General features: G+C 36.8%; 1 protein-coding gene across 2 annotated transcripts in view; it reads right to left on the bottom strand.

The window, feature by feature from the left end:
• Positions 1-18663, bottom strand: part of Grm5 (glutamate metabotropic receptor 5) — a 551762-nt gene that overhangs the window by 23419 nt on the left and 509680 nt on the right. The gene's annotated exons all lie outside the window — the stretch shown is intronic.

Below are 18663 nucleotides of genomic sequence, written 5' to 3' on the forward strand. Positions count from 1 at the left end.
GAACTGGCCCAGAAACAGTGTTTTATACCCAAATCACAGGGCCTTCACTAACATCTAACTCTTCCCTCATTCTATGCTGAGAACAAGTTATTTAAATAGTCTAATAATGCTTTTGAGACACCGGAAAGGTTATACATGAAGGCTCCAGCGTGGGCTTAATAGATCTAGGCTTTGAGGACAATATAAACTTATTTTTTCCAAAGGTCAAATCTGACTACATAATGGCCAAGTAGAGGAAAAAGTCACTCCTCAGGCTTCTTCAACATACAAATGAAATGCCATTTCATCCCCTGGAGTTCACCTAAGCATAAAAGCCTAGAAATTTACAGTCTTCAAAATACACATTGGTAAGAAAGAACTGATGATAAGCCAGTGTGTGACACAGCACTGTACCATAAGACACACAGGGAAGAGATAAGCAAGACTCCAAATGCTCCAAATTATTTACAGGAGTGCCCAAGAACAGTACAAACTAAACTTCTAAAGAAAATTGATGAGAAAAAAATTCCAGATAAAGACAGGCAAAAATGCATTAATAATCTTCAGTTTAGAAGGAGTAAGGATGAATTTAAGAAGCTGTCACAAGTATGTACTTGCAGGGTAAGTTTCTGGCCCTTAAGCTTGTGGATTTTATTATATAAAAATATATTAGAATGGCTTACCAAATATTCTATAAACTCTAGATTCCATGGAAAGAGGGAATATGGAAAAAGTTGGAGGAGGAAAGGAGGGAAACAGAAGATCAAATTTCATTGTATAAATGTATAAAATTCTCAAGAATAAACAAATTGAAAACTGAAACAAAAAAGAAATGTATAAATAAACTCAGGCATATAGAAAATAAAAACAAAACCAAGTAAACAAAAAGCCTTTTTGCTCAGATTTGAAATTCTGACTTGACTCATTCAAAGATTCAGTTTAAAAACAAAGAAAGATCATGATGAATAGTCTCATAAAACAATATCAGAGGTGAACATAAACTTTGAAAATATTCAAGAAGCTATCAAGAAAAACATTATCCTCTGTTCTGTAAAAAAAAGTAAAACAAATGCAGGAAGAAATTGTCAGGTGTTGAATAATTCAACTAAGCAATCAAATGTGAAGAATGGGTTTTATTGCCTCAGTAATTCTAGTCAATGGAATTTGTTATTAGAAAATAATTCAATAGATGTTTATAAGCTCTCTTCACAAACATTTTCTCTTTTAGTGTTTTAAAAAGTCCCCTCCTCCAAAAACCCTAAACAAGAGCAAACAAAACACTGAAGAATAGTTCAATAAATTACAGCACAAAATATTATGGACATGTGTTAAATTTTATATTGAGTACAGCCTTCCATTTAGCTTCCAGAGAATTCCCAAAGGACATTATTTAAGCCCACTTACTGAGAAAAGTTATCAGAGGAAAACCATCTTGAGTCACTGCCTTTCCATGGTGGAGTTTCCTTCAATATTGCCATTTGTCTTACCGTTCAAGGCTTCTCTTAGAAGTTAGTACTAAGATGCTTTACAAGTATATATTTTATTCATGTAGAAAAGCATCTCAGTCCATAGGTAAATATTAGGTAGAGGGTAAAGCCCCACAAGTATAGAGCCAAATATTCCTCAAGAAATATTTCTGAAAAGTATTAATTAAATGTTATTTTCATTTTTTGATTTATCTCAGATCTGAAGGATTTTCAGGAAATTTTATCATTCTAATAGAGATGACTTGCTTCCCAGTGGGATTTCTTCCTTATGTTTTATATATACTTAATCATACAGGCCTGGGAGTAAGGAGAATCTGGGGTTATAATGAGAACATAAGTTATTATATATTTATTATGCACCTACGATACAACAGACTCTATTCTAAAGACATACCCAAATATTCTGATTTAATCATTGTAGTATTATTGACTAGTTTCTATTCTTGCTTCTATTTTATCAATAAGAAACTCCTAGAACATTGGGAAATTGTGTAATTTGTTCAAGGTCACTGGGTAGTACCAATAATATATATTTCACTGAGCTCAAATGCTAGCTACAAATATTACTAGTACCAGAGTCTTGTCTTTAAGTAGCTCATGGGAAACAGGCAACTATATTAAGTTTTCAAAATCTTGTCATTATTTCTTTTAGATTGTCTTGGTTTGTGCTTGTACCTCAGCTCTGTCCTCAATTTTCTTTTCTCTCTCAGGCTTTACAAAGCATTTTATTTCAACAATAATAAGGTGAGGTTAGGGTAGGAGAAGGAGATTGAAATATTTTGGGTCCATATATGTGTGAGTGGTATGAGGAGCACAGGAAAGAGAGCCAGGCTTATCATTATTATGGTTGCTAAAACCTGGAAAGGAAATTATGGAGACAAAGAATGTACCCATAAAACACAGTTGTACTCAGAAAGAGGAACGAAGACATAAGTCTGGGACTAGGCATTTATACTTCACTTCTTTCTATTCTTTTACACATTATTAGGCTTATGTTGGGATGTAAAGTGAATGATTAAATACATTAATTTAAAAAGAAACTCATTTTAATTAAGGGATTCAGAATAATCAGATCTTCCTGACTTTAGGATGATATTTTATGGTTTATGTTGATATACCTCATTTGTAACAGATGGATTTTCTCAGTTTACCCTCTTTAAATGAAAACCTGTCACTATAAATGAACCATTATATTAGGTGGAAAGGAAACAGTTTTACTTTTATAATGGGAGACACTAAAGGAAGCATTCAATAATGACTCTTGATTCTTTACAGTTATGTGTCTGGTACTAGGAATGAATTAGGAACTAGTTGTATGGCTATTTTAAAATACAGTAGTGTATCATGGATGGATGTGAGGAGATTTTTTTCCCAATCTTTTTGTAGATAATAAAATCCCAGATACTCACATCCCTTATGAATAATGTGGTAGTCATAAAAGTAAAAGAAATAAAAGTTTCCAAAACGAATCAACCAAACAACCAAAACCTATGCACATGTCTCCTTCAAATTGGGTTATGGAGGATGTTGGGCACTTTTTAAAAGTTTCTAGTTAAATTGGGAGTGTTCAGCCTGCTATGAGCAGTGCTATTCCTGGGCATATTGGGGAAATCCCTATAAGAAAGGTTGATGCTCAAAAAATGGAAAAACCTCCCATGCTCATGGATCGGCAGGATTAATATAGTTAAAATGGCCATTTTTCCAAAAGCAATATACAGATTCAATGCAATACTCATCAAAATCCCAACTCAATTCTTTATAGTTAGAAAAAGCAATTCTCAAGTTCATCTGGAATAACAAAAAACTCAGGATAGCTAAAACTATTCTCAACAACAAAAGAAATTCTGGGGGAATCCGTATCCCTGACCTCAAGCAATACTACAGAGCAATAGTCTTAAAAACTGCATGGTATTGGTACAGTGACAGGCAGGCAGATCAATGGAACAGGATTGAAGATCCAGAAATGAGCCCACACACCTATGGCCACTTGATCCCCGACAAAGGGGCTGAAAACATTCAATGGAAAAAAGATAGCCTTTTCAACAAATGGTGCTGGTTCAACTGGAGGTCAGCATGCAGAAGAATGCGAATTGATCCATCCTTGTCTCCTTGTACTAAGCTCAACTCCAAATAGATCAATGACCTCCACATAAACCCAGACACTCTAAAGCTAATAGAAAAGAAATTGGGGAAGACCCTGGAGGACATCGAAACAGGGGGAAAGTTCCTGAACAGAACACCAATAGCGCATGCTCTAAGATCAAGAATTGACAAATGGGACTTCATAAAATTACAAAGTTTCTGTTAGGCAAAGGACACCATCAAAAGGACAAATCGGCAACCAACAAATTGTGAAAAGATCTTCACCAACCCTATATCAGATAGAGGGCTAATATCTAATATATGCAAAGAACTAAAAAAGTTAGACCCCAGAAAACCAAATAACCCTATTAAAAATGGGGTACAGAGCTAAACAAAGAGTTTTCACCTGAAGAATTTCAAATGGCTGAGAAGCATCTTAAAAAATGTTCAACTTCATTAGTCATTAGGGAAATGCAAATCAAAACAACCTTGAGATTTCACCTTACACCAGTCAGAATGGCTAAGATTAAAAACTCAGGAGACAGCAGGTGTTGGCGAAGATGTGGAGAAAGAGGAACACTCCTCCACTGCTGGTGGGGTTGTAAATTGGTACAACCACTCTGATAATCAGTCTGGGGGTTCCTCAGAAAACTGGGAATGTCACTTCTGGAAGATCTGGCTATACCACTCCTGGGCATATACCCAGAGCATTTCCTAGCATGTAATAAGAATACATGCTCCACTATGTTCATAGCAGTCCTATTTATAATAGCCAGAAGCTGGAAAGAACCCAGGTATCCCTCAACTGAAGAATGGATGCAAAAATGTGGTATATATACACAATGGAGTCTATTCAGCCATTAGAAACTATGAATTCATGAAATTCTTAGGCAAATGGATGGAGCTGGAAAACTTCATACTAAGTGAGGTAACCCAGTCTCAAAAGATCAATCATGGTATGCACTCACTAATAAGTGGATATTAACCTAGAAAACTGGGATATCCAAAACATAATCCACACATCAAATGAGGTACAAGAAGAATGGAGGAGTGGCCCCTTGTTCTGGAAAGACTCAGTGTAGCAGTATAGGACAAAACCAGAACAGAGAAGTGGGAAGGGGTGGGTGGGAGACCAGGGGGAGGGAAGGGGGCTTATGGGACTTTTGGGGAGTGGGGGGACAGGAAAGGGGAAATCATTTGAAATGTAAATAAAAAATACGTTGAAACAACAACAACAAAAAAAGACAGGTCGATGAACATAACACTGAGAGCAAACTAATGAAAAGCATTCCTCCACAGTTTCAAGCTCCTACTCTGTTGAAGTTCCTGGTCTCCCAGAGTTCTTGCCTTGAAGTTTATCAATGATACACTATAATCTGTAAAATGAAATAATCCTTCATTTTGCAAATTGCTTTTGGTTCTGATGTTTAAGACAGCAACGGAAAGCAAATTAGAAGAGCCACATATTTGTATGATTTTGAACAGAATATGTCATTTCATTTCTTCTTTGAAGAATGGGACTGAAGCTACTTCTCTCACAAGATTAGCATTTTGCAGATATTTAAGCATTTAATCTTGCAAACACCCTGTGGGTTGATTTCTATATGATTGTGGTCCTATAAATACAAGAAAAATTGGCATAATAACTTGCTTAATGTGGGACGAGTAGAGAAGACAAAGTCAGACACACATTTGTGTTGATTAGGATTGTGTTCTAGAACATTAGGTTAAAGAAAAGTTCTAATTAATGAAGAGATAACTAAAAGAAAACAAAATGTAAAAACCATCAAAAGATCAATGGGAGAAACAAATGACTCAAAAGAGAAAGAGGAAGAAAATGACGCCAGATAGTATTCTATGAGTTTCACTGCTCCTCATGTTATTCACATGAGAACTACAGCTCACAGAGCTAGTAAGTGTTGGTGTTGGAATTCATACTAGGTGCTGCTGACCATATAAGAAAGTAGTGATAGGAGAATGGGCAGAAGGAAGAAAGTTTAGGGAACTTACAGGGAGGGGGGAACTGGGAAAGGGAAAATCATTTTGAATATAAACAAAGAATATTGAAAATAAAAAGTTAAAAAAAAAGAAAGAAAGAAGACAGGAAAAAAAGAAAGTACATGCATGTTGTATACCTTCTATAATAGATGCCAGGTTTGTAGTTGAGTGAAGAAAATATTTCATTTTATAGGCTCTGTACTCAAGGAAGCTAGAGTATGATTGAGATGGCAAAGAAGCCCATCATAGATGAACAATTAGACAACACTGAGTTTGTGAAGGGAGCAACAACCACTTACTTGGTGTTGGCAAGACCAGACTCCTAGAATTAAACTGGACAAAGCTATAATGAAGGTAGAACTCACTCTGACCTGAAAGGCATACTGTGTGAAATTACTTTTAATAACTATCTTAGGTTTGTAAATAGCATGAGAAAGATTAGGATTTTTTTGGATACAATCATTTTTTTTTTTTTTTTGCCATGGGGATGAGGCATAGTATACCTAAAGACCTTAGTTGTCTTTCTCTTCTTTAAGAAAAACTACAAATAAGAGATGGTAGCAAACACCCTCTGCAAGCTTATTGACTTGTATATGACTATCCATGAATAAAATATATAGTTTTATAAATTGCAAAATGTCAAAGACATCATTCTATCTCAGTGTCTACAACAATCACATTCTACTGGGGTTCCAATTATTTCCTGCCCTGGGTAAAAGAGTAAGTGAATGAGAAATCAAACAATGGTGGAAAATTTCAGAAAGAAGCTAGCAACAACTAAAGGGGATTCAACAACAACAACAACAAAACAAATACCACAACTAAGATTGGCACATCTGATTAGCAGTCACCATTATTGTTCCTTCCCTTCTGATATGATTCCTTTCTTTGTAATTTCGGTACACATTCTTTGACTCTCACAAATGCTTATAGCTACCACTACACTTTACTGATGCTGTTGCTTAAATCTCTGGGTCTACTCTAAGGAGAGTTATTGACTGGGGGAAGGACAGTATTTTATTCATTTTTCTTTCTGAACTTCAATGGCATCCAGGGCTTTGTTCATTATAAGGGTGTCTTCTAACACTCAGCTATATTCCTAGTGCTATAGTTTTAAAAAATATTATCTAACCTCAACAGATAATATGGTGAATAGCATTATCCCGAAAATGTTATTTACATATTATTGCCTGGGTAACAGGATTCACCAAGGAAAGGCCCTTGGTTTCCTCTGACAAGCACCTAGCCATTTCCTCTTCAAGCCTATTTATTTTTGATGCCTTGTAATTTACAATTTCTTCCCCTGTAAGATTACTGAACTTTTAAAATTCATTGGGATTTCCCTGGTTTCTTCTCCATAAATGTGTGTATTGCACTCACTTGTCACCAAAGGGCAAGAGCCTCATAAACCCTATCCTACCTGCTTTGGACATCTCTAATTCCATGGGGCTTTGCTGCCCTCTAGGGGGCCTGTTCATCTCATACCTGTCAGCTACAGTCTATGAACAGTTGATGGTGTCTTTTGATGTAGGTGTGTCATGTCCATGAGAAGGCTGCTAAGCTCTAAGATCTTCTGCCTATTCCTGTACTCACCAGTTTAGAAATCTGCAATGTCTGTGTAATGTAATGTGTGTAGGAACATGAGAACTGCATAAACAAGCAAGCGAATGTGTTTACAAAACCCAGACTCATATGTTCACAGTGTAGTTGATGCCAGGGTAGTCCGGTTGTCCGGAGGAGCTGAAGGGGTATATAGCCCCATGGGAAAAACAATGACTTTGGACGCCCAGATACCCCAAGACTCCCAGGGACTGAATCATCAACCAAGGGGTATACATGTTTCCAGCCAAAAATGTGGCAGAGGAATGCCTTTTTGGGCATCAGTGGGAAGAGTGGTCTTTGGTCAGGTAAAGGCTCAATAGAGGCCCCAACAAAGGGAAACAGATGGGGGGCAAAGTTGGGGGGGAGGTGGGACTGTGTTGGCTAGAGGGGCATATACATGGAGGCAGGGGGAGGGAGGAGGGGTAGAGAATCGTTGGGAAGGGGGCTTTTGGGAGGGAGAAAATTGGGAAAGGTTTTACCATTGGCAATGTAAATGAAGAAGATACTCAATTTAAAAAAAGAATCTCATCAGCATAAAATTAATTTGAAGATTCTATTAAAATTTATGTTATTGAATTCAAGATCTGAACATGAAAGACTGATGAATGAATGACATTTGAACTTCTGTCTGGGCCTTGAGAGATTGAGGGATCTTACTTAAACTGATTTGCTCTAACATTGTGCTTCCTTTTCCTATTTTCTTTATGGCGGTTTCATAGTAAATGAAGCTCGTTGCTATTTATCTTGATTTCTGTGTGACTGGAGCTGCTAACAACTATTTCACATTTGAACCCCCTTTCCGATTTATGATATAGCATCATTCAAGTCTCTAGGGCGTCAAATAATACTAGCACCTCCACATTATTTCAATATCCATTGTCCCTGTTCTTTGTTCTACCAAACTATATTTCAGAGCCAAATTCTCTGGCCTTTACATCATTTTTTTCCCCAGAAAAATTAGGATGGCCTAATTTGATATCTCTTGACCTAACATTTGAAATTTCCCAACCAATTACATTTTTTTCAAAGTGTGTTTACTGGTTTACATTTCTTCCCACAGTCCATCTTCCTTCACTGATTCTGATCATTGCAAAAATTGCATTACCATCCTGATTCCTTTGCTGCAGTTCTCACCCGTCATTTCCTCTTTGAATTCAGAGAACGTATTATTAATTACTCCAAACTAAATTCTTCACTTTGCTTTTCATATTTTTCATCCCACAAAGCTAATTTATATTACTTCAATCCTCCTTTACTGGGAAAACCTCAACTCTTCTCTTAATTTTCTCTTTTGTATACTAGCACCTCAACATTATTTCAATAGCCATTGTCCCTGTTCTTTGTTCTACCAAACTATATTTCAGAGCCAAATTCTCTGGCCTTTACATCCATTCAACCACTAAGTTCTGTAACTGCACTAGCTAGTAGCAGGCATCATAATATTTTACTGATTATTATAATGTACACCAAACATCTACCACTTCTTTTCTACTTTATTCAATGAACAAACAGCAGGTTACTCTCTAACATATTTATCTTTTCACGCAATATCTGAAACTCTCTGACGCTTCCTGTTACAGACAGTAAAAATTATAGAAATGTTACCTTGCTTAGTTAGCCATCTAGATGCCAGTCTTTTTTATGGTCATTTCCTTTTACTGTCTTACTTAAATTACAATGGGCAGCTTGCTCAGGGCTCAAAATTTCAATCTTGTTCCTACTTTAAGACCATCTCAAATTGTTCATTCGTGTTTTCAGAACATTTATTCTTTGTCTTCTTGAGCTCTTCATATTACATTTATTATTTCATTCCTATTCCCCCCCCAAACCACTGCTGCTCCAGTGTTTTAATGTACACATGCACACACATACCTATGTGGTTTGAATGAGAATGTCTCCCATACTTTTGATGGAGCTTGATCTCCAGTTGGTAATACTGTTTTCAAAGGCTTAGGAAGGGTGACTACTGAAAGTGGAAGATCATTACTGGGCGTAGATTTTGAGGTTTACAATGCCCATGTTATTCTCTCTCTCTCTCTCTCTCTCTCTCTCTCTCTCTCTCTCTCTCTCTCTCTCTGTCTCTCTCTCCTCTCATGTGAATGTGTGTTCCTCTGTCTCTCTGACTCATGGTTCTAGTGTCAGCATACAAGCTCTCAGCTATTGCTCTTGTACCATGCCTACCTGCCTGCTCTGATATGCTCCCACTGTGATGTTCAGGGACTCAATCTCTGAATTCTAAGCAAGCCCTGGAACAAATTGCTTCTTTTTTTTTTTTATCCGTTTTCCTCATGATGTAGATTTTACAGTAAGAGAAAAGATAAAGGTACTGAAAGGTAAAGATAGTTAAAAACAGCACTGTAATCTCTATTATCTGGATAAATATTGGTTAAGTTGAAGATAAATAAAAATTAAGTGTAGTTACTTTTTAACAATGTAAAGTAGAAGAATTCAATACATCAGTCAGAGATATAGAAAGACATCATTATAGAAGTGTTCATCTGATGAAAATAAAAAGAGAATGAATTTTAATTATACAGAAGTTGGCATGATTCCATTTATAGACTAACCGAAAGAGCTCAAGGAAAGAAGACATTTGACAAGTAAGAAGGTAATGAGAGTTGAAATCTTCAAAGAAGCTGGCTTGGTAGGAAGGAGCCAGGTCCCATGGCTGACTTTTCAGGACACTTAGAGTTAGGAGAGTGGCAGCAGCAGAGGGTCCCAAAACTACTTTTATGTTTTGCTGTTACTTATTGTTGAAATAGCAAAGGAAACCAACTGTCCTTTTCTTTTGTCGTGCTACCTGCAGTATAAACTTCTTCAATACATAATTGATTATCAAAAGTTATACCAGTCCCTTTTCTCAAACCATCTGGAGCATGGTTTAGTTAAGGGATAAAGAGAAAGGCGAAACATAGCTCAATGAATAAGAAAGACAGCTGAGAATTAAAACTAGGTCAATTGTCATAAGGGATACAGTCCTAGAATGCAGATGTCTGAAGCTCAGTTTCCACTGGTGTTAATGATGGTTTGTGATGATAGCACATAGTACTTTGAAGGAGCATGATAAGAATTTGTTCTTGGGTGTGTGTTTCCGGAAGCATACATTACATGTGGAGGCCACAGGTTGATATTCAGTCTCTTCCTCAAACATTTCCCATCTCATGGTATTTTTTTTTGAGACAGGGTCTCTCTTCAAAGAGGGAGCTCACCAGTTGAGTAGAATGCCCATAACAGGGTTGCTACTGTCTCTGCCTCTCTAGTTGGGATTGCAGGTGTATGCTGCCACACTCAGTTTTATCCATGGGTGATGAGGTCTTAATTCAGGTCCTCTTGCTTGTGGCAAGCACTTTATCAATGGAGTGATCTCCCTAGCCCTCTTTCCTTTTTTCTTGTACCAGTCATCAGGTTCAGGGCCATGCTTACTACCTAGGAAAATACAAGAATTGCAAAATGATTTGTACACAAGCAGGGGCGGGGGCAGTCCTAGGAAGCCTGACTTAGAAAATAAAACCAAAAAAGGATGCCCGGATGCCTGAAGAAAGAGAACTTTTCTTAGGCAGAAACCTAGGGAAAGGTATTGCTTATTTCCCCTTGTGAATCTTTTTATCTGTATTAAAGAAGGCGAGCTTGAAGGAGAGACAGAATTGCTGACTCATGGAATTATGGCTGAGATTTACTTTATTCTCCTGTAAGTTTTATGTTCTGAGTTATGACTACATGCCCCAGACATGTCATATCTGTGTCATTTCCTAGATGGACTAATGGGAAAAAAAAGAAATAGAGAAAGAAAGAAAGGATAGAAGGAAGGAAGGAAGGAGGGAAGGAAGGAAGGAAAGAAGGAAGAAACCCAAATATCTAAATACCTATCATCTTTCTTTGTTTCTTTCTCTTTCTTTTCTCTTTTTAAAAAATGGATAGTCTGAGTTGGGCAGTAGTGGCGCACACCTTTAATCCCAGCTCTTGGAAGGCAGAGGTAGGCGGATTTCTGAGTTCGAGGCCAGCCTGGTCTACAGAGTGAGTTGCCGGACAGCCAGGGCTACACAGAGAAACCCTGTCTCGAAAAAACAAAACAAAACAAAAAAAATGGTTATTTTGTCTAGACCCAGCTATCCTGGAACTCACTCTGTAGACCATGTTGTCTATAAGAATAACCTACCAGATCTAAGTCTTTACATTTCCCTTCACAGGTCCAGGGGCAGATAGAAGTATGTTACATGGTGTATTAGAATATTACATGGTGTGTAGTGGTAAGCCAGAGTGAGGGTAATTGGTATAATAGAGGGTGATAAGGAAGAATATGCTGAAAAGAAATTTTACATATGTATGAATTATAAAATTATAAACATCAACTAATTAAAAATAAAAAAAATGACATTCTCTTGAAAGATGAACTACTATTGAGTGCAGATTCACCACCTGGATTTATTACTGCGTATTAGATAAGTCAATCTCTACTGGTCATTGAACACAAATTTCTAAATGCAGATACTTTATAGTTGCTGGTGATGGAGAGCAGGAAGAAAATGCCTATAAGAAGCTTACGATTTAATATGGAAAGGAAACATGTGTTACAGTGCAAGACACCCCAATCTTATCATTTGATATGTATTGCATTATCATAATATACTTATTGAATATGCAAAAATTATGTGCATTCTTTAAATACAGGGTCTTGCCATGCTGTATAAGTATGACTTTAACTTTTAAGATCCAGAAATCCTCTTGCTATAGCCTCTGTATACATATGGTTTTGTTGTGCCCAACAACTAAAAGAAAAAAATTGAACATACTAACAATACAACAAAATCTTATGAATTCTACATGAAGAGATTTAGAAGGTCTTATGTAGACATAATTTATAAACTAATTTTAATATTTGGATTAGGAATTGAAGGGTAAGGGTATGTTTTCTAGATTTAAAAATAGAGATTAAAAAGTAGGCATTGGTAGAGGCAGAGCAGATAATATGTGCAGAAGCACAAGTATAGAAAGCAATGAGATGTCTATGGCTGGGCATATCTCTGTAACTATGGCAATTTGGTCCTGTCAGGTGGTATATGCTTGGGTTCCTTGATACAAGACTACTGTTGGGACATTGGGACTTGGTAAGGCAATACAGAACATGTGAGTAGTTATGACAGAATGTTTTGAGGACCCAGTCCTTGGTAATATCAGTGAGAACATGTCAAATGAGGTAAAACAAGTGTGAGAAGTGACTGCTTGGATTTGATGGGTCAGGGGAATTGAAATGTCAAAGATGACACACGTTTGAGAAATTATCTTCAAGTTGCAGCTTTTATCCAGAGAAGGTATATGGCCTATAACTCAGTTATAAGGCCTAGAAAAGAAGTTGTGTTTTATTTCTTGGCCAAAATACTTTCTTCTGTTGATATGCCTTATACATTAAAATGATTCACACTCTCAAGACATTCCAAAAATTGACTTAAATATTTGCATGAAATGTATGCTTAAGAAATTGCTGTTGATTTACAACTCTAATTGATCATTTTGAAAATACAGCTTCTGGGGTCTCATACTTTAAAATATACATTTATTTATTTTAAAATGATTATGAATACAGCCCATTAAGTTCATCTATATAGTAATGTGCTTAGGAACTGATCACTTGGGATTGGATGTTCTATAAGAGGGCTTGTCCCTAGAAAAGACTGATTTTCCATAGTAGCTACTAATTGAATAATTAAACAGAGGTAATGATCTTGAGATGGGGCCTTGGGGAATATAGAATTGCAAAGGTGGAGATGGAGGCAAAGAAATGATATGTTACTGATGTATGAAATTCTCAAAAGCATTTAAATAAAAACTGTTTAACTTTGTGTGTATTATATGTGTGTCTTTTTATGTGTATGTGCATGTAAATATAGGTGCTTACAGAGGCCAGAAGCATGAGGCCAGAGGCCAGAGGCCAGAGGCCTTGGAACTCCTGGAGTTGAAGTTACACGCAGTGGTGACCTACCTTATATGGGTGCTGGGAACTGGACTTGGTTTCCATGGGAGACCAGTATGTAATCTTAACCATTGAGCTGTATCTCTAGTCCCTGGAGTCCTACACAATTTGAGGGACAATGGTTCAAATAGTGTTTATTGGTTAAAAGTAAACACAAGAAATGGGGTGAAATCACATGCTTAATTTGTCTTGAGGAAACAGTCTGCCATTTCTACTAGTTCTTTTCAAGTTTGTGGTGTCTACAGAGAACTTAACTCATCCTTCTGCCGTGTGCTTGCTTTCCTAACCAAATTTGGCCACTTCTGGGTGTGAGCTGGATTGTAATTCAGAGAAGAATGAGAAGGGAAGAGAAGAGTTATTAACAAAAGCAGAGGAGACAATAAATAATTCTGCCATTGGTCAAAGTGGTCAAAGGAGATACTCAGGTAAACCTAATTTCTCCTGATAATTTCCCAGATACCACTCATGATAGTAGTCCGCTGTTGATTCCTTTAAAGACTTTGATATGTTTATTCACATAACCTTAGTGTTTTAATTTCTGGTAGCCTTGGCTAAGACCTACAGAATCAGAATGATTGACTTTGAACTTGAGGTTGAATACTTTAAGCTATATGATCTAGGGCAGCTTGCCTATAGTTTGCACATACATCCCATTCTCCTTTTATAGACTGGCTGTATTTAAACTTTTGGCTAGCAGACTGAATTTGAATAAAGCTATAGTTGTAGGAACTGCCAAGTGGTATTCTCCATCTCTCTTTTCAATTAATAACTAGTAGCTTATTTTAATTATCACTTATTTATATTAAGCATATCAGTACACAATATTGTATATTATTTTCTATCAACAGTAAAGGCAGCCTGATCTTTGCTCCCACTGGAAGTGAGGCAATGCAAACATAGCTCAGCAGGTTTACATCTTCTTCCTAGTGCAAGCCTCTGGAAGAACCTTGGGTTTTACTGAAGTTTTAGAACTAAAACTCTCAACTTCATTATCAGAATTCAAAAGCTAGTTTATTCATTTACCACTTTAAGCAATTTACTCATCTCACTAATTGAAAGCAGTCATAGCGTAATGCTCTTAAGCATTTTCTTCTGAGGTTTTAAATGCTATATTGAAGCGAGTGCATGCATTATCACCAGTAATTAAAAAATATTAAATAACATTTCAATTATGGGCAACAAACACTTAAAGTATGACCCATGAAATTTGAATGCAATTTCTATCACCAAAAACGATAATTTGGAAGTCATTTAGGCTAGACTGTCTACTGATGTTTAAAATTGAGATTAATATTTTTTAAATATAGCATTGGTCTTCATGGAAATAATGTTGACTTTTTCCAGCTATAACATATTTCTGCAAATGTGGAAATGTCACACCCATGATGATACCAAACCCAATACGTAAAATTTTGGTGTGTCTATTAGGAAACGTCTTCAGTTCGTGCATATCTGGGAACTAACATGTCCACTATTATCACTGTTTATGAGAAAAATTACCTCAGTTATTGTAAAACTCTGTGCATGCCACACTGGCAGTTCTCCACCAAAGCTACACATAGGTGTGCCTAATAGCTTAAACAAACATGCTCTCTCAGGGAAGCTGCCCAGAGAATCTGCTTGCCACTAGTGGCATGGAAAGGAACAGATGGACTGAAGGCTGGGACGTTGGGTAGGAGGGCAGGTTGTGGGAGGGAGGAGAGAAGGAGAGGGGAGAATTTATAAACAGTTGACACATAAGGTCTGCTGCTTCACTGGAAACACTAAGGATGGTCAGAAATGCCCTGGAGTTTAAAAGCTGTCTGCTCCTCTCAGCCCGCAACTCCCTTTATGTCTGGCACTGTTCTCCCTGGAGATGCAGTCACAAAGCAGTGTCTGCACAGTGAATACAATTAAAGGAAAGCCTCTGGAAATGTCCGAGGGGAAATTAGATAACATGTGCTTTGATGCAGGGATTTGGACTTTGAAGGTGAAAGAAGACAGGAAAGCTATCAGAAGGCTGTGCCTGCTTTGCTCTGGTTTATATTAGCATTCTGCCAATGTACCTTTGAAAGTTCTCCACTGAAGTCAGTTCTCTCAGTTTTTCTCAAGTGTTATCAGTTATTTCACACACTTTACATTGCACAAATCTTAAAGTTAGATATTTCTCTTTTACAAGAATATTGAGTCATCTTTTTCCTTTACATTGTATTAATCAATGAAAGGAAAACAACTACTTACATGTCTTTGGGGTTAGAATGATTGGCTCTCATTTTACAGTCATGGAACATACAATCTTTGTACCAGTGTACAAAGTGGTGAAGCTTACTTTTGACCTGGTCAGTTCTGACGTATGGCCTTGTATCCAGTGGGCAGAGATTTCCTGGTAGACATAAGCTGCTTCCTTTATTGACCCTTTCTGTAATGTAATGATTAAATTTTCCTTTGTAGAATACACCCACTGTCATGACTGACTCTCATCAGTAAGAGCAAGTTGGTCCTACTCTATCCAAGGATCCACAGAGCTACAGAGTAAAAATGGTAGAACAGAACAAAGGGGAAAGTTCAGGTAGAGAATGTAGAATTGTTTCCATCAATTTTTTTCTATGGTCCTATGTCCGTGGGAGCATCTTTGTGATTAATAATAGATGTGAGAAGAACAAGTCCACTGTGTATGACATGACCTCTGGGCAGTGATCTTGGGTTTTATAAGAAAGCACGCTGAACAAGCCATGGGAAGCAAGGCAGTAAGCAGAACTCCTTTATGGCCTCTGCATCAACTCCTACCTCCAGGTCCCTTCCCTGCTTGACTTCCTGCCCTCATTGCTTTTGATGATGAACTGTTTGTTATATGGAACTGTGAGTAAAATGAAGCCTTGACTCCCCAAATTGCCTTTGGTCATGGTGTTTCATCACAGCAGTAGTAACCTTATGACACCGTGTGACCAGCCAGCCTCCCTCTATCTGCCATTCCACCCTGCTTGCCGATGTGTCTTCTGAACTATAATGGATTCTATTCCATGACCTGTAAACCAAAATAGACCATTTCTCGATGATGTCACTTCTTGCCAGTTAAATATCAGGAAAAATACAGATTGTTTCAGGTTTAATTTTTACGGAAATAAGTGTTAACCTTACAGAGATTCTAATCAACTGATATCCTCATACCTTTGCACACACCCCTAATTAATCATACACTTCCATTTAGTACTGATACAGGGGTTTATTTGGAGCTGAATACAGGACGACAATAAGTCTCTTAAGTTGGACAATGAAGCAGGGCAATATGCTCCTATATCAGTGAATAGAGATAAATGATTTTAATTCATTCCGAGACACAGTGAAACTTCTCTGAAAGGCAGAGTGGAAAATACACTTAAAATTTCAACAAACATCAGGCCTTTCAAATCAAGTGTTATTATCTTATCTTCAGGTGGGAAAGTCATGACTTGGGTCTAGTGAATTTCCCATAGGCCAGTATGATGGAGGCAAATTGTCGGTTGAGGTTTCCTCTTCTCAAATAACACCAACTTGTATCAAGTTGACAAAAAAAAAAAAAAAAAAAAAAAAAAAAAAAAGCAACCACAACAAACAAACCTACTAAATTAGGAATTTAGGATTTAGGGATTTGATTATTTCATAAAATAATAATAGCCCAAAACACATGGAATAATGTGCAGAGACACATGGAGCCTGTTTAATAAATGATGGTCCTATTGGTAACTTCAATATATTCAATACACTTTGGTGTGAATTCTTGATTGTTTACGATGAACAAGGTCATGATGGATCAATGTTTGTTTGAAGCCATGGGCTTTCTATTTTTAAAGTTTTTACTAAGAAAGACACATGGATAAATATGAGAAAATGGCATCATTAGTTTGCCCACTTTTTCTTTTTCGCACTTTAACTTAGCAGTAGTTAAAGTAGGGAATCACATATTCTGGCAGCTTCTATATTCTGAAATGTCTCATTGTGACCAAAAATAATAAGAGGAGACAGCTACCAAGTTTGTGAACAGAATAGAAACTGTCTATGTTCCTCAATTTTTATCTATTTATTTTGACCTAGACAAAATGAAAAAATGACAGCATTTATACTTGCCTCACTAGAGAGCTTCAAGTTATGCAACATAAGGGTTCTTCTAGCAAGCCATTATTTAATCCTTACAAACTTAGTGCCACAATAATTTTACAAGGTAACATCACAGTTATTTTGAAAGACTGTAGATACATCTGTAGATTCACTTATGAAAGCAGAACACAAAATTGGAAAATAGCTAAACCTCACCAAAGAACATTAAATGCCAAAGAAAGCTCACTTGCAAAGAGAAAACAGAACCAAAACAAAACCAAAAACCATCGGATAACCTATCTTAAACCAGCTACCAAAGAATGGAGATTTGGAGGGTGATCCCTTCCTAGAATTGAGCAATTATTCTTGGCAAGTCTAGCCCCTCTGATTGCAGGTGTTTTAATGGTGCTGACCTATTAGAAAATGAAACTTTGGAACCCTCTTTTATATTATACCACTTGAGTTGTGCAGTGGGTACCTGGGCTGGCAGGATCCTATAATTAGGAGGAAGTAGTTGACTTTGTATTGATTTCGACTTTGGTATATAATCAGTAGTATACATATCGATACTCTGTGAGGTACATATTTCCTTCCTAATGTTGTAGGGTCTCAAAGAGTTTAAGTGTATCCTCTAAGGCTACTGAGTTTAAGGGTTGGAACTGGAATTAGAATTCATACTTTAAGGCAATACTTACTTCACTTCACCACAATATACCACCTCCAATTTATAGTATGAGAGACTTAAATAGGCTGTGTTGTTCTACAATGTCAACTTGACTGTCCACCCACTTGTGATCTTTATTCTCTTCAAAACTACAAATCAGAATAAATAAGGCAGAAATATATTTGCTAAGATCTTATTGAAAAATAATTACAGAAAAATGTTATATATGGTTGAGAAAATAACTCTATAAGAAAGGCAATATTTGAGTAGAAAAGGGCTTTGACCACTTCTCTACCTAGGTTTGAGTCAAAGTTTTTGTTCCACTACCTTTAATTCACTAGCTAAAGGTTTTCCTTTGCTCTCTTCACATACTTAGGATTTTTCTCTTATCTGTGAATGGAGAATAATAATTTTTACTACTAAATATAATATAAATTTTCTGAATTTTCAACTTTGGTCTTTGCACATACTAAAGCACTTTGTATTCACATGTATATACATGTCCTATAGATGTGATGTCTGGATTTTGGAAATCCATCCTTTTGTTTTTATAAAACAACATGTTTCCTTATGAATCTTCATATATGAATGCTGTGTGCGGTATGAGCCTTGAGAGCTGCTGCTTATGGGACTTATGATCCATCCATCCTGTACACATGCTCTATTGAGGACTTCTGACACAGAGGAAAATAGAAATGTCTTCAAAAGCCTTGAATAGGGCTTCCTGATAGGAGCCTGATATAATTGTCACTTGGGAGGCTCTGCCAGTGCATGACAAATACTGAGGGGGACACTCTCAGCCAACCATTCAACTGAGCACAAGGTTCCCA

Source organism: Apodemus sylvaticus, chromosome 1, assembly GCF_947179515.1.
Source record: "Apodemus sylvaticus chromosome 1, mApoSyl1.1, whole genome shotgun sequence".
Taxonomy (NCBI): Eukaryota; Metazoa; Chordata; class Mammalia; order Rodentia; family Muridae; genus Apodemus; species Apodemus sylvaticus.